General features: G+C 38.7%; 4 non-coding genes across 4 annotated transcripts; 2 read left to right on the top strand and 2 right to left on the bottom strand.

The window, feature by feature from the left end:
* Positions 1–865: 865 nt before the first annotated feature.
* Positions 866–1,029, bottom strand: LOC121646791. The gene has a single exon (XR_006011721.1). It is a non-coding gene; the product is annotated as a U1 spliceosomal RNA (small nuclear RNA).
* A 1,076-nt stretch (positions 1,030–2,105) lies between these two features.
* LOC121646772 lies at positions 2,106–2,296 on the bottom strand. Its single transcript, XR_006011711.1, has one exon. It is a non-coding gene; the product is annotated as a U2 spliceosomal RNA (small nuclear RNA).
* Positions 2,297–11,253: 8,957 nt separating this feature from the next.
* LOC121646771 lies at positions 11,254–11,444 on the top strand. Its single transcript, XR_006011710.1, has one exon. It is a non-coding gene; the product is annotated as a U2 spliceosomal RNA (small nuclear RNA).
* Positions 11,445–12,544: 1,100 nt separating this feature from the next.
* Positions 12,545–12,708, top strand: LOC121646780. Its single transcript, XR_006011717.1, has one exon. It is a non-coding gene; the product is annotated as a U1 spliceosomal RNA (small nuclear RNA).
* The last annotated feature ends 1,084 nt before the right edge of the window (positions 12,709–13,792 follow it).

The following is a 13,792-nucleotide window of genomic DNA, read 5'->3' as shown; positions in this document are numbered from 1 at the left end:
CACGACGTGACTGTCGGTGATCAGCTGATCGGTATCGTCTCTCTTGCTTGTTTATCATTCAGCTCGTGTTGAGGAGGAGGAAACTAGCAGGATACTGATGCGAAACGGTAGCCTGTTTTAATTGGATAGCCCATAGTTTGGATTTTTTTGATATTATTTTAATTATTAGCTGAAGTCTGCAGGAGCCACAGCTGTGAAGTCTGCTGGTTATAATACAGTCAGAAGGATCAGATTCAGATATCAACAGCAAGATCAAGCAAGAGGATGTCTTCTCTAAACCAGTAGTTTACTTTTAGGAGCCATGAATGTGGTGAAGGGAAATCATGAACAGGTGCTGAAATACAAATCAGAGCAGGATCCTTCTCTCACCAGGTGGTTGAAAGGTGATACAAAGGATCTAGGGGTGGGTCTAGAAAAGCTTTGATGAGGGAGCCACGCTGGAGCGCTAACCAGGAAAAGGGTGGCATAAACTTTTTTTTTTTTTTTTTTTTTTTTTTTTAAGTAATACATTTTAGAAAATAATTAGCTGATTATTACATTTGTAAAAACAAACAGCCAATGATATTTTTCTGTGTTGATGTAGAGCAACATAATGAAGTGCATTACATGCTGCATTTAGTGACACTTGGGACATGTGAAGTTCACCTAAGTGAAGGTTAATTTACACTTAACTAACAATTCATTACCCCTACCATGCCTTTCCATGCAGATTAACAGCCCTCTGATAGTAAAATGACATTTTATTTTGACATGTTTTAGTCAAGTATGATGAAATGTAACAATATTCTCAGCTGTACATTTAAATCACTACTTTCCACTCATTTTACAAAAGCAGCTCTACAAAGTTTCCATTTAACAGCGCAATCAGGGGAGAGCGCGAACGCAGTCCCCCACTACCAGAAATTATGCAGTCGAGATTCCCACATTTGGGGAATTCGCAAAGGTCAGCATAGCCAGAGTGCAATGGCCAAGCCTCGCCCTGGGTGAACCACCTTCTTGATCATGGTGTCTCCCCTGCCAGGTAAGTATGAGTTGTATACCTCACAGCCAGGGGGCTCATTCATACACATACTAAGTTAAGTCATGGTATTACCCGTCTATAAACTAAATAAACCAGAGGATACAGGGGATGTTATTACACACAATTTATGTATAGGTGTAGGTTTATGTCAACACTGAAAGATTGTTGTTTATTTTTTATAAAAAAAAAAAAAAACACTGATGTTTCCCATAATGCAATGCTGTGCAGGAAACTCAAAATGCTAACTGAAACATCACCCAATTTTATAGATTTGCTGCCCTCAACTGACTAACAGCCTAAAAGATGGTTCAACTGGATCAGTGGTAAATCAAACTTCAACCACAAACTGTTCACTATGTTCACTATATGACATCCAAAGAAAAGAATACAAACGCAAACATATAAGTCACATGTTCTGTTCTGCTAACAGGGCTACCACTTCCTGTTTCTTTGTTAGCTAGCACTGGGAAACTGACAATCATGCTGCTGCTGCCTCCTGCTGTTCTGGAGTTTAAACAATGTCAGTTTATGATGGGATTTTAACACAACATACATAGATATCACAACCAGCTGTTTTTATTCTCACATATGTCATCTAATTACTTTATATATATATATATATATATATATATCAACCATCAAGAAAAGAGTCATTTAAATGTTCATCAGGCTGTAAAACTACAACAATGAATACACTCTGCTTCCATCTAGTGGTGAACAGGCGTAACTGCAGATTTTAACCATGCAGTGAATCTAAGCCCAACTTCTGTACACACCATAGTACCATGTCTTCTACGCTACTAGTAACATTTGGAGCAATCAACTCGCTGTTTATTGGGTGTATCTGAGAAAGGGCGTTTCACTGACTGCATCAGTATATTATAAAATATAATATACAGGCAGGACTCGCAGATTTAAAGATCTAATGAGAGCAACGAAACCTTGCAGCATGTTCAGCTATTCCGTACTTTTTAAATACGGGAAGACAAAACTAAACGACACCAATCCTGACTAATGAATAGACAACGGTCAACGCAGATAAAATAGAAAAAACTTAAACCTTTATTTTATTCACATAAAGAGGTGGGAGTGCACCGTTCCTGGAAGTACTGCAATACCAGGTCGATGCGTGGAGTGGACGGAGCAAGCCCCTATTCCATCTCCCTATTCCAAAAATCAATTTAATATATGGTCCCCGGGTAGGGGACGTATCAGATATTAAACTGATAAGAACAGATACTACACTTGATCTTAGCCAAAAGGCCGAGAAGCGATACCCATTAACTCTCAGGGGCAGCATAGTCATTCTCCGTCACACCATTTTAACTCACGGTTGGGAAAAATAAAAAAGTCACACACAGCCCAAACAAGCTCAGAAAAAATTACTAATGACCAACAATATAAACCGTAAAAACTGATGTTGTTATGCATTGGTAAGTTAAATGAACTGATATCCACAAAGGCGGCTTCGTTTTACTTCCTGGACACGTGATACAATTTAGTCCAATAGCAAGCAAAGCAATATAAAACAACCAAAAACACTTTTTATTCTTCAAATATGTTTACACGTATGCTTCACGTTGGTATGGACGTATAAGCGGTTTTAATGTTGAACTCTGTTCAGTTAATTGAGGTTTTGTGGTAGCACTAAAAATGTTTTACGATACACGTTCATAACAACAAAGGCAGCTGCAGCGGTCTCTAATGGCGAACAGCGCTAACCACACGCTTCATGTTTTCCCAACACACAGACAAGCAGACTGTCAAAACTCAACTGACAATTACGTCACTAAATGAACTAAAAATACAGTGACAGGCTTTGATATATAAAAATATAGTTTGTTGTTTTAAGAGAAACAGACATAACTTAATTCTAACGAGTCTCCCAACTACTCAACAAGCAACGTCCCTGGGATTAACCGGACCCTGATCCTCCACACCTCCACCTCCATTGCCATTTAGCCGCACCGAACAATTTTACGCCGCCGAAATGGTATTTGCGAACCATGCAACTTTTCTTTACTTTCCTGCAAGATTTTTAGTAGTGGACACAATTCGGTTTACTTTAACGACTTTGAACATGTCACCATGAAGTGCGCGGAGTTAGCTAGTTAGTTAGCTAGCTTAATTATCTGCCCACAGAAATATTGTTTCATCAGCACAAGTTGCGCAAATTTAAATTCAAAGTAGCTTTTAAACGTTACAACGACAGTCTGGCTTTAAATAAGAGTTAAATATTTCATTAAATAAAAATATATTTACTAAACATTAACTCACTGTGTCTCCGTCTTCATTTTCGCGAGTCCGCCATTCGGTCCTCCCTTAACAAACTGGTATTACGCCGAGAACAGCACGTCTGCCGCGACTTGCACGCCCTTCACGTGACCGCGCACAACTAAGCAAGCGAAATCTACTCGTGTGAGTCATTGTAAAAATCTCTAAGACATTTCACATCTAGAATCGATGTAGCTTTTATTGTTGGTGTTTTTTTAAGGCAATAAATAAATTGAGAGTTGTACTTTAGTAATATTTAGAGCTACCCAACTGAGTGAAACATTCTTTATTAGCTTCTCTAGTCCATTTAAGAAGTGTAACTTTTTTCTGTCCACTTTTTTACGTAAAATTAGCCCGGTTAAAAAACGCCACAAAATCTACCACTCAAATGATGCAGATTTTTTTTTTTTTTTTTTTTTTTCATTATTATACATTTTGGTTGGTCAAATATAAGACGGGAAAACAATAAAAGTAGAAGTGGTTATAAGTTTTATATGGTTTAAATGGCTTCCCATGTTTAATGCCTAGTATTTCAATCAATCAGTCTAATTCTATTTATATAACTCTGGTTGATCAAAGTGCTGGACAGAGATAAAAACAATAATAAAAACATAGTACACGTATGAAGTATAAATATGAAGTTTCTCAAGTGACAACGCTATCGTGTGTCAAAGGCTGATCTGAAGAAATTTGGTTTTCAGTCTTTCTTAAACACAGGTTACATGTAAGTTACATGTAAGGAACCCACACTGATGAGTCAACATAGACTAGTTATAATGGTGGAAATACCATTTGTACCCCACCACTTTGTATTTAAGTTCCAGGAGGGGGATTCGTAATGTGGCAAAGCAGATGTAAGGCTTGCAGAGATTTGCATCCCCTGATATAGCATGCTAATATGTAAGTTACATGTAAAGAACTCACCCTGATGATTCCAAACACACCTAATATGATGTGGGAAACAGAGTTTTATCCAAACATGTTCAGCACAAGGACGTGGATGCATTATTACCATATAAGTAGATATAATTACCTGCACAGTGTGTCATGATTCACAGTTTATGTTCCTTACTTTACTTGCGTTGTTTCATGCTCTGGGTTTTTGTCATGTTTTTGGTATTTAGGGTTAGGTAAGTTTAGTTTTTGTTATTAAAACCTTTAACTTTACTCGTCTCCCTCCTGCCTCTTCTGCCTGCACTTGGGTCCTCACATTCATGGTTCCTTGACACGTTGGTGTGGTGGTTAGCACAGCGGCCTCACTGCAAGAAAGGCACTGGTACGAGCCTCGACTGTGGGGAGGTTCCAACATTGGCCTTTCTGTGTGGAGGGTGCATGTTCTCCCCATGTATGCGTGGGTTCTCTCCGGGTACTCTAGCTTACTCCCACCGTCCAAAGACATGCATGTTAGGTTCATTGGTCACTCTAAATTCTCCCTAGGTGTGAGTGTGAATGGTTGTTTGTCTCTCCGTGTTGGCCCTGCGATGGACTGGAATCAGAAATGAGGAGGATGACGTCGAGGATCAAGTTAACAATTTATTAACAGATCAAAAGCAATTCAATTACAGAGTCTCTGGGTTCAGAGTACATGACAAAACAGAACGTGGGTCAGCTCAAGAAGTCTGAATCCCCATCCATGTATTTTCTAAGGTGTTTATAGAATGTAGGTTGATCTTTGGAGAGGTCCTCCTTCTTATTTTATTGTTATGCACTTTGTGATTTTTATCTTGAAAGGTGCTATATAAATAAACATTTACTTACTATTTACTTACTTATCACTCACACATACACACGGCTGTGACCAACTGTGAGTCAGTTGAGACATTTTCTGTTTTGGAGGCCCAGTACATCTGTGAGTGCAGATACAGCGTACAGAAGGAAGTAGAGCAGGAAATACAACACAATGGACACAAACTGCCAGACAAACTCATACTTATCTATAACCCATACATGTTTATTAGCAACGCTAAGCAATCCTTGCCATGCATGTAACATCCTGCGTTCTTCCCCACTTGTACTGCGAGTCTGCTGTCATGTTCATGTTAACAATGAGCATATTTTACCATAAAGATATATTATAAAGGATGATAAACACAGGAAAACTAAAGTTGAAACAAATTCAAATCTATTTGCTCTAGGGCTGTCAAAAATAACACATTAATGGCTGTAACAAATTTATGTAATTAAAGGCGTTAATATTTTTAAAGCAATTAACGCATGCACAATATGAGAAGCCCCATACATCCACCATTTCTCCATTATGATGGCGAGATGTGGAGAGATGAGCTAGAAAAGATGAGCCGGCTGGCTCTATGGATGGATTTGAGAATAAATTCAACATTAATGGAGCATCCTTATCCTGGTTTTTTACCAACATATCTGCTTTAGTGGCTCTCTGATCATCTCTGTTTATGAAGCAACTGCTTCCTTTCTCTCCTCTCAGGTTGTTTCATGAATCATGACGGCAGTCTGTGATCAGCTGATCGGCTTTTCTTTCTTGTTGAGAAAGAGGAAACTAACGACTCATGGTTCACACCATCACATATTTACCCAAAAGCATTGTTTTTGGCAGGATCTTCGCTAACACAGTAGCTGGCTGGTGGTAGACAAGGTTTATACTTCAGCTATGCAGGGGCGGGTCTAGAAAAGTTCTGATGGGGGGCCAGGCAGGAGCACTGACCAGGAAAAAGGGGGCACAAATGCGACTTTTTTTTTAGGTCTAGATTTTATTAAATATTGAACTGATTATTACAACTGAAGTGATCATCTAATGTAAAAAAAGTGAAGAAAAACATGTGAAACAAGCAGTCAATAATCTATTTTATCAACAGTTGTTTACTTTGGGTGATGCTGCTGTAGGACATTTATCACTGCTGCACAAGCACTCACACTTCAATGATAAAAGGAAAAACGTGTTTTTAGTCAGATCAGTTTTTATCAGAGTTTCTTCATCAATGTTGGCTGTTTAACTTCAGTCATTACATCTGCTGGTTTTATGTCAGAAATTATCACCATGGAGACAGTTGGTGAGATGATATATGAATTCTTCATTATGATCTAGAACATGGTAGAGATAATTTAGAATAACATATAGAAGTACATTACATGGTGCATTTACTGACCATTGTACATCTAATGTTTACCCAGGGAAAGGTCAGTTAACACTAAATATTTGTAGCACTGGCTCGTTCTGTTGATACAATACAGTAAAAACAGGCATATAAAAACTTGCGAATGGTGATTAATCTTGATTAATTTGAAAGTTGTTTATAATCTGATTAAAAACTTTAATGATTTAACAGCTCTAATTTGCACACATCCATTCTTTAAGACAATATGAAAGTTTGCAATATCCAGAATATATATCAGATACATTAGATTGGTAGGTGCAGGGGCCCCCTAAATGGCTAGGTTCGCCACTGTACTATCCAACAACCCATCTGTCATTCCACCAAATGTTCCTGGACTAGATGGTTTTCCTGCAAGGTCAGGTCCAGTCTTTACAAAAAAACATTTTAAATCTATTGACAACATCTTCCATATTATAATTTTCACTGACCCTATCAATAAAGAGCTTAGGATAACTTTTTGGACTACAGACATTTCTTATAATCCTATTAACTATATTCCATATAGCTTTAGTATTGGTTTTATTAGCTTATAATATTTTCTGATAATCTTTCTTGCATGTTCTTATATCAGTTAACTTGTTTTTTTTACTTTTTATATTTATGTTTTGCCTCATCAGTACTTTGTCTTATGAAGTCTCTATAAAGTTTTTCTTGTCTCATGCATTCTGTAATTCTAGTTTAATCCATGGACTAGTAATATGTTTAAATTTTTACTATATTCCTTCATTAGACAGTTTTTATCATATAAGAATTTCAATATTTTTTCATAAATGTCTCATATGCATTGTCAATATCACTTTCTTGATATATTAAATCCCAACTCTGTGCCATCAAGTACTTTTAAACTAATTAATGGATTCCTCTGATCTCAAAGCACTTTGAATTTTCTTGTACATGAAATGTGCCATACAAATAAATTTGCCTTGCCTTGTCACAGTTCATTTCAATCCTATTGGACTGAAGAAATGCTGCTACCTGTTGCTCTGTGGCTCACGTGTCTTCTCACAGGTACGCAGCCATGTCTTTGTGTGGTGCCCTGTGGGAGTCTGGATGTGCTCCCTAAAGTGTCCACGTGAATGTGTTGGGAGAGGACAGGATGGTTCCTGTACAATTCTGGCTTCCATCAGCGGGTAAAACACACTTCACCTGTATTTAAGTGTTAAAATATGATGCCCTAATACTTTTTACACTGTACTGAAAAAGTATGTTTCATTGATGTGCTCTCCAGGCGTGTCACATTTGTGACATGTCCAACTGGTACACGATACTGACTGAGGTCCTGGGCTGTGGGAGATGCACAAAGCAGTCAGGAGCAGAGAAGGTGTCATGGCGGGTTGGTGGCTTGCATGGGATGCAGCTACTCTGGCACAACTTAGCGAGGCTCACCAAGCGATGTTCCCTGCCATCCTTACCAGCAAGTGAGTGTACTCAGCATCACATGTGCTTGTGTAAACCTTCAAACATGTCACTTCACTCAACCTAAACAGATCAATTTTGACTCTACTAACAGACGAGGCATGGACAAGAATGCTGTGCATCTTTTGAGGGACCGGACTGAAGGGAACACTATGGTCAAAATGTGGCTGCAGATACAGGAGAACCACATGGAGGAGTACCTCCATCTCAAGGACCTGTACACCACACTCCATGACTGTAGTGAAACCCGGAGGGATCGTTACCGCATTAAGGCACATATTCCAGTCTCCACCCCCACCACGAAAACTCCCTTCTGCACGTCTGCTGCGCCACGCCTTCCTGCTGGCAGAGGCCAACAATGTGCAGGATGATAGAAGCCAGATCCTCTCCACTTTTGGCACCATTTTAAATTAAAATACGGGAAAAGTGCAGGACAACGCAATAGAAGTGCTTGAGCTATTTGTTGGTTTACTTATTTAGCCACTTGGAGGAGCATAGAGTTGAGAGAGTACTGAGCTAAGTGTTTGACATAGGTTTTGGTGTATCTACAGGTGATCTTAATTAGTATATGAATGGTGGGAAAGGCAGCTCTTACCGTAGGTGAAACCTCACAAACCCCCCAGCATTTCTGTATACTGTTTACTTACTGTATAAATAGTAAGTAAATGTTTATTTATATAGCACCTTTCAAGATAAAAATCACAAAGTGCATAACAATAAAATAAGAAGGAGGACCTCTCCAAAGATCAACCTACATTCTATAAACACCTTAGAAAATACATGGATGGGGATTCAGACTTCTTGAGCTGACCCACGTTCTGTTTTGTCATGTACTCTGAACCCAGAGACTCTGTAATTGAATTGCTTTTGATCTGTTAATAAATTGTTAACTTGATCCTCGACGTCATCCTCCTCATTTCTGATTCCAGTCCATCGCAGGGCCAACACGGAGAGACAAACAACCATTCACACTCACACCTAGGGAGAATTTAGAGTGACCAATGAACCTAACATGCATGTCTTTGGACGGTGGGAGTAAGCTAGAGTACCCGGAGAGAACCCACGCATACATGGGGAGAACATGCACCCTCCACACAGAAAGGCCAATGTTGGAACCTCCCCACAGTCGAGGCTCGTACCAGTGCCTTTCTTGCAGTGAGGCCGCTGTGCTAACCACCACACCAACGTGTCAAGGAACCATGAATGTGAGGACCCAAGTGCAGGCAGAAGAGGCAGGAGGGAGACGAGTAAAGTTAAAGGTTTTAATAACAAAAACTAAACTTACCTAACCCTAAATACCAAAAACATGACAAAAACCCAGAGCATGAAACAACGCAAGTAAAGTAAGGAACATAAACTGTGAATCATGACACACTGTGCAGGTAATTATATCTACTTATATGGTAATAATGCATCCACGTCCTTGTGCTGAACATGTTTGGATAAAACTCTGTTTCCCACATCATATTAGGTGTGTTTGGAATCATCAGGGTGAGTTCTTTACATGTAACTTACATATTAGCATGCTATATCAGGGGATGCAAATCTCTGCAAGCCTTACATCTGCTTTGCCACATTACGAATCCCCCTCCTGGAACTTAAATACAAAGTGGTGGGGTACAAATGGTATTTCCACCATTATAACTAGTCTATGTTGACTCATCAGTGTGGGTTCCTTACATGTAACTTACATGTAACCTGTGTTTAAGAAAGACTGAAAACCAAATTTCTTCAGATCAGCCTTTGACACACGATAGCGTTGTCACTTGAGAAACTTCATATTTATACTTCATACGTGTACTATGTTTTTATTATTGTTTTTATCTCTGTCCAGCACTTTGATCAACCAGAGTTATATAAATAGAATTAGACTGATTGATTGAAATACTAGGCATTAAACATGGGAAGCCATTTAAACCATATAAAACTTATAACCACTTCTACTTTTATTGTTTTCCCGTCTTATATTTGACCAACCAAAATGTATAATAATGAAAAAAAAAAAAAAAAAAAAAAATCTGCATCATTTGAGTGGTAGATTTTGTGGCGTTTTTTAACCGGGCTAATTTTACGTAAAAAAGTGGACAGAAAAAAGTTACACTTCTTAAATGGACTAGAGAAGCTAATAAAGAATGTTTCACTCAGTTGGGTAGCTCTAAATATTACTAAAGTACAACTCTCAATTTATTTATTGCCTTAAAAAAACACCAACAATAAAAGCTACATCGATTCTAGATGTGAAATGTCTTAGAGATTTTTACAATGACTCACACGAGTAGATTTCGCTTGCTTAGTTGTGCGCGGTCACGTGAAGGGCGTGCAAGTCGCGGCAGACGTGCTGTTCTCGGCGTAATACCAGTTTGTTAAGGGAGGACCGAATGGCGGACTCGCGAAAATGAAGACGGAGACACAGTGAGTTAATGTTTAGTAAATATATTTTTATTTAATGAAATATTTAACTCTTATTTAAAGCCAGACTGTCGTTGTAACGTTTAAAAGCTACTTTGAATTTAAATTTGCGCAACTTGTGCTGATGAAACAATATTTCTGTGGGCAGATAATTAAGCTAGCTAACTAACTAGCTAACTCCGCGCACTTCATGGTGACATGTTCAAAGTCGTTAAAGTAAACCGAATTGTGTCCACTACTAAAAATCTTGCAGGAAAGTAAAGAAAAGTTGCATGGTTCGCAAATACCATTTCGGCGGCGTAAAATTGTTCGGTGCGGCTAAATGGCAATGGAGGTGGAGGTGTGGAGGATCAGGGTCCGGTTAATCCCAGGGACGTTGCTTGTTGAGTAGTTGGGAGACTCGTTAGAATTAAGTTATGTCTGTTTCTCTTAAAACAACAAACTATATTTTTATATATCAAAGCCTGTCACTGTATTTTTAGTTCATTTAGTGACGTAATTGTCAGTTGAGTTTTGACAGTCTGCTTGTCTGTGTGTTGGGAAAACATGAAGCGTGTGGTTAGCGCTGTTCGCCATTAGAGACCGCTGCAGCTGCCTTTGTTGTTATGAACGTGTATCGTAAAACATTTTTAGTGCTACCACAAAACCTCAATTAACTGAACAGAGTTCAACATTAAAACCGCTTATACGTCCATACCAACGTGAAGCATACGTGTAAACATATTTGAAGAATAAAAAGTGTTTTTGGTTGTTTTATATTGCTTTGCTTGCTATTGGACTAAATTGTATCACGTGTCCAGGAAGTAAAACGAAGCCGCCTTTGTGGATATCAGTTCATTTAACTTACCAATGCATAACAACATCAGTTTTTACGGTTTATATTGTTGGTCATTAGTAATTTTTTCTGAGCTTGTTTGGGCTGTGTGTGACTTTTTTATTTTTCCCAACCGTGAGTTAAAATGGTGTGACGGAGAATGACTATGCTGCCCCTGAGAGTTAATGGGTATCGCTTCTCGGCCTTTTGGCTAAGATCAAGTGTAGTATCTGTTCTTATCAGTTTAATATCTGATACGTCCCCTACCCGGGGACCATATATTAAATTGATTTTTGGAATAGGGAGATGGAATAGGGGCTTGCTCCGTCCACTCCACGCATCGACCTGGTATTGCAGTACTTCCAGGAACGGTGCACTCCCACCTCTTTATGTGAATAAAATAAAGGTTTAAGTTTTTTCTATTTTATCTGCGTTGACCGTTGTCTATTCATTAGTCAGGATTGGTGTCGTTTAGTTTTGTCTTCCCGTATTTAAAAAGTACGGAATAGCTGAACATGCTGCAAGGTTTCGTTGCTCTCATTAGATCTTTAAATCTGCGAGTCCTGCCTGTATATTATATTTTATAATATACTGATGCAGTCAGTGAAACGCCCTTTCTCAGATACACCCAATAAACAGCGAGTTGATTGCTCCAAATGTTACTAGTAGCGTAGAAGACATGGTACTATGGTGTGTACAGAAGTTGGGCTTAGATTCACTGCATGGTTAAAATCTGCAGTTACGCCTGTTCACCACTAGATGGAAGCAGAGTGTATTCATTGTTGTAGTTTTACAGCCTGATGAACATTTAAATGACTCTTTTCTTGATGGTTGATATATATATATATATATATATATATATATATATATATATATATATATATAAAAAGTAATTAGATGACATATGTGAGAATAAAAACAGCTGGTTGTGATATCTATGTATGTTGTGTTAAAATCCCATCATAAACTGACATTGTTTAAACTCCAGAACAGCAGGAGGCAGCAGCAGCATGATTGTCAGTTTCCCAGTGCTAGCTAACAAAGAAACAGGAAGTGGTAGCCCTGTTAGCAGAACAGAACATGTGACTTATATGTTTGCGTTTGTATTCTTTTCTTTGGATGTCATATAGTGAACATAGTGAACAGTTTGTGGTTGAAGTTTGATTTACCACTGATCCAGTTGAACCATCTTTTAGGCTGTTAGTCAGTTGAGGGCAGCAAATCTATAAAATTGGGTGATGTTTCAGTTAGCATTTTGAGTTTCCTGCACAGCATTGCATTATGGGAAACATCAGTGTTTTTTTTTTTTTTTATAAAATAAACAACAATCTTTCAGTGTTGACATAAACCTACACCTATACATAAATTGTGTGTAATAACATCCCCTGTATCCTCTGGTTTATTTAGTTTATAGACGGGTAATACCATGACTTAACTTAGTATGTGTATGAATGAGCCCCCTGGCTGTGAGGTATACAACTCATACTTACCTGGCAGGGGAGACACCATGATCAAGAAGGTGGTTCACCCAGGGCGAGGCTTGGCCATTGCACTCTGGCTATGCTGACCTTTGCGAATTCCCCAAATGTGGGAATCTCGACTGCATAATTTCTGGTAGTGGGGGACTGCGTTCGCGCTCTCCCCTGATTGCGCTGTTAAATGGAAACTTTGTAGAGCTGCTTTTGTAAAATGAGTGGAAAGTAGTGATTTAAATGTACAGCTGAGAATATTGTTACATTTCATCATACTTGACTAAAACATGTCAAAATAAAATGTCATTTTACTATCAGAGGGCTGTTAATCTGCATGGAAAGGCATGGTAGGGGTAATGAATTGTTAGTTAAGTGTAAATTAACCTTCACTTAGGTGAACTTCACATGTCCCAAGTGTCACTAAATGCAGCATGTAATGCACTTCATTATGTTGCTCTACATCAACACAGAAAAATATCATTGGCTGTTTGTTTTTACAAATGTAATAATCAGCTAATTATTTTCTAAAATGTATTACTTAAAAAAAAAAAAAAAAAAAAAAAAAAAAAAGTTTATGCCACCCTTTTCCTGGTTAGCGCTCCAGCGTGGCTCCCTCATCAAAGCTTTTCTAGACCCACCCCTAGATCCTTTGTATCACCTTTCAACCACCTGGTGAGAGAAGGATCCTGCTCTGATTTGTATTTCAGCACCTGTTCATGATTTCCCTTCACCACATTCATGGCTCCTAAAAGTAAACTACTGGTTTAGAGAAGACATCCTCTTGCTTGATCTTGCTGTTGATATCTGAATCTGATCCTTCTGACTGTATTATAACCAGCAGACTTCACAGCTGTGGCTCCTGCAGACTTCAGCTAATAATTAAAATAATATCAAAAAAATCCAAACTATGGGCTATCCAATTAAAACAGGCTACCGTTTCGCATCAGTATCCTGCTAGTTTCCTCCTCCTCAACACGAGCTGAATGATAAACAAGCAAGAGAGACGATACCGATCAGCTGATCACCGACAGTCACGTCGTGATTCAAGGAGCAACAAGAGAGGGAGGGAGGAGAGGAGGCAGATGTGCAGCGCAGAAGCAGAGAGCGACTAAAGCAGCAACGTTTCAGCAAAGCTGCGCAAAGTAAATAAAAGCAACAAAAACGCAGCGGAAAACGTGTGGGTGTTAAACCTTCTCACCGTGAAAAATGTGGGTGTCAAAACACCCACATCCCCCACGGGGGCGCTGCCTCTGTATGG

The sequence above is a fragment of the Melanotaenia boesemani genome, chromosome 9 (assembly GCF_017639745.1).
Source record: "Melanotaenia boesemani isolate fMelBoe1 chromosome 9, fMelBoe1.pri, whole genome shotgun sequence".
In the NCBI taxonomy this organism is placed as follows: domain Eukaryota; kingdom Metazoa; phylum Chordata; class Actinopteri; order Atheriniformes; family Melanotaeniidae; genus Melanotaenia; species Melanotaenia boesemani.
This window is presented reverse-complemented; position numbering and strand designations above follow the sequence as displayed.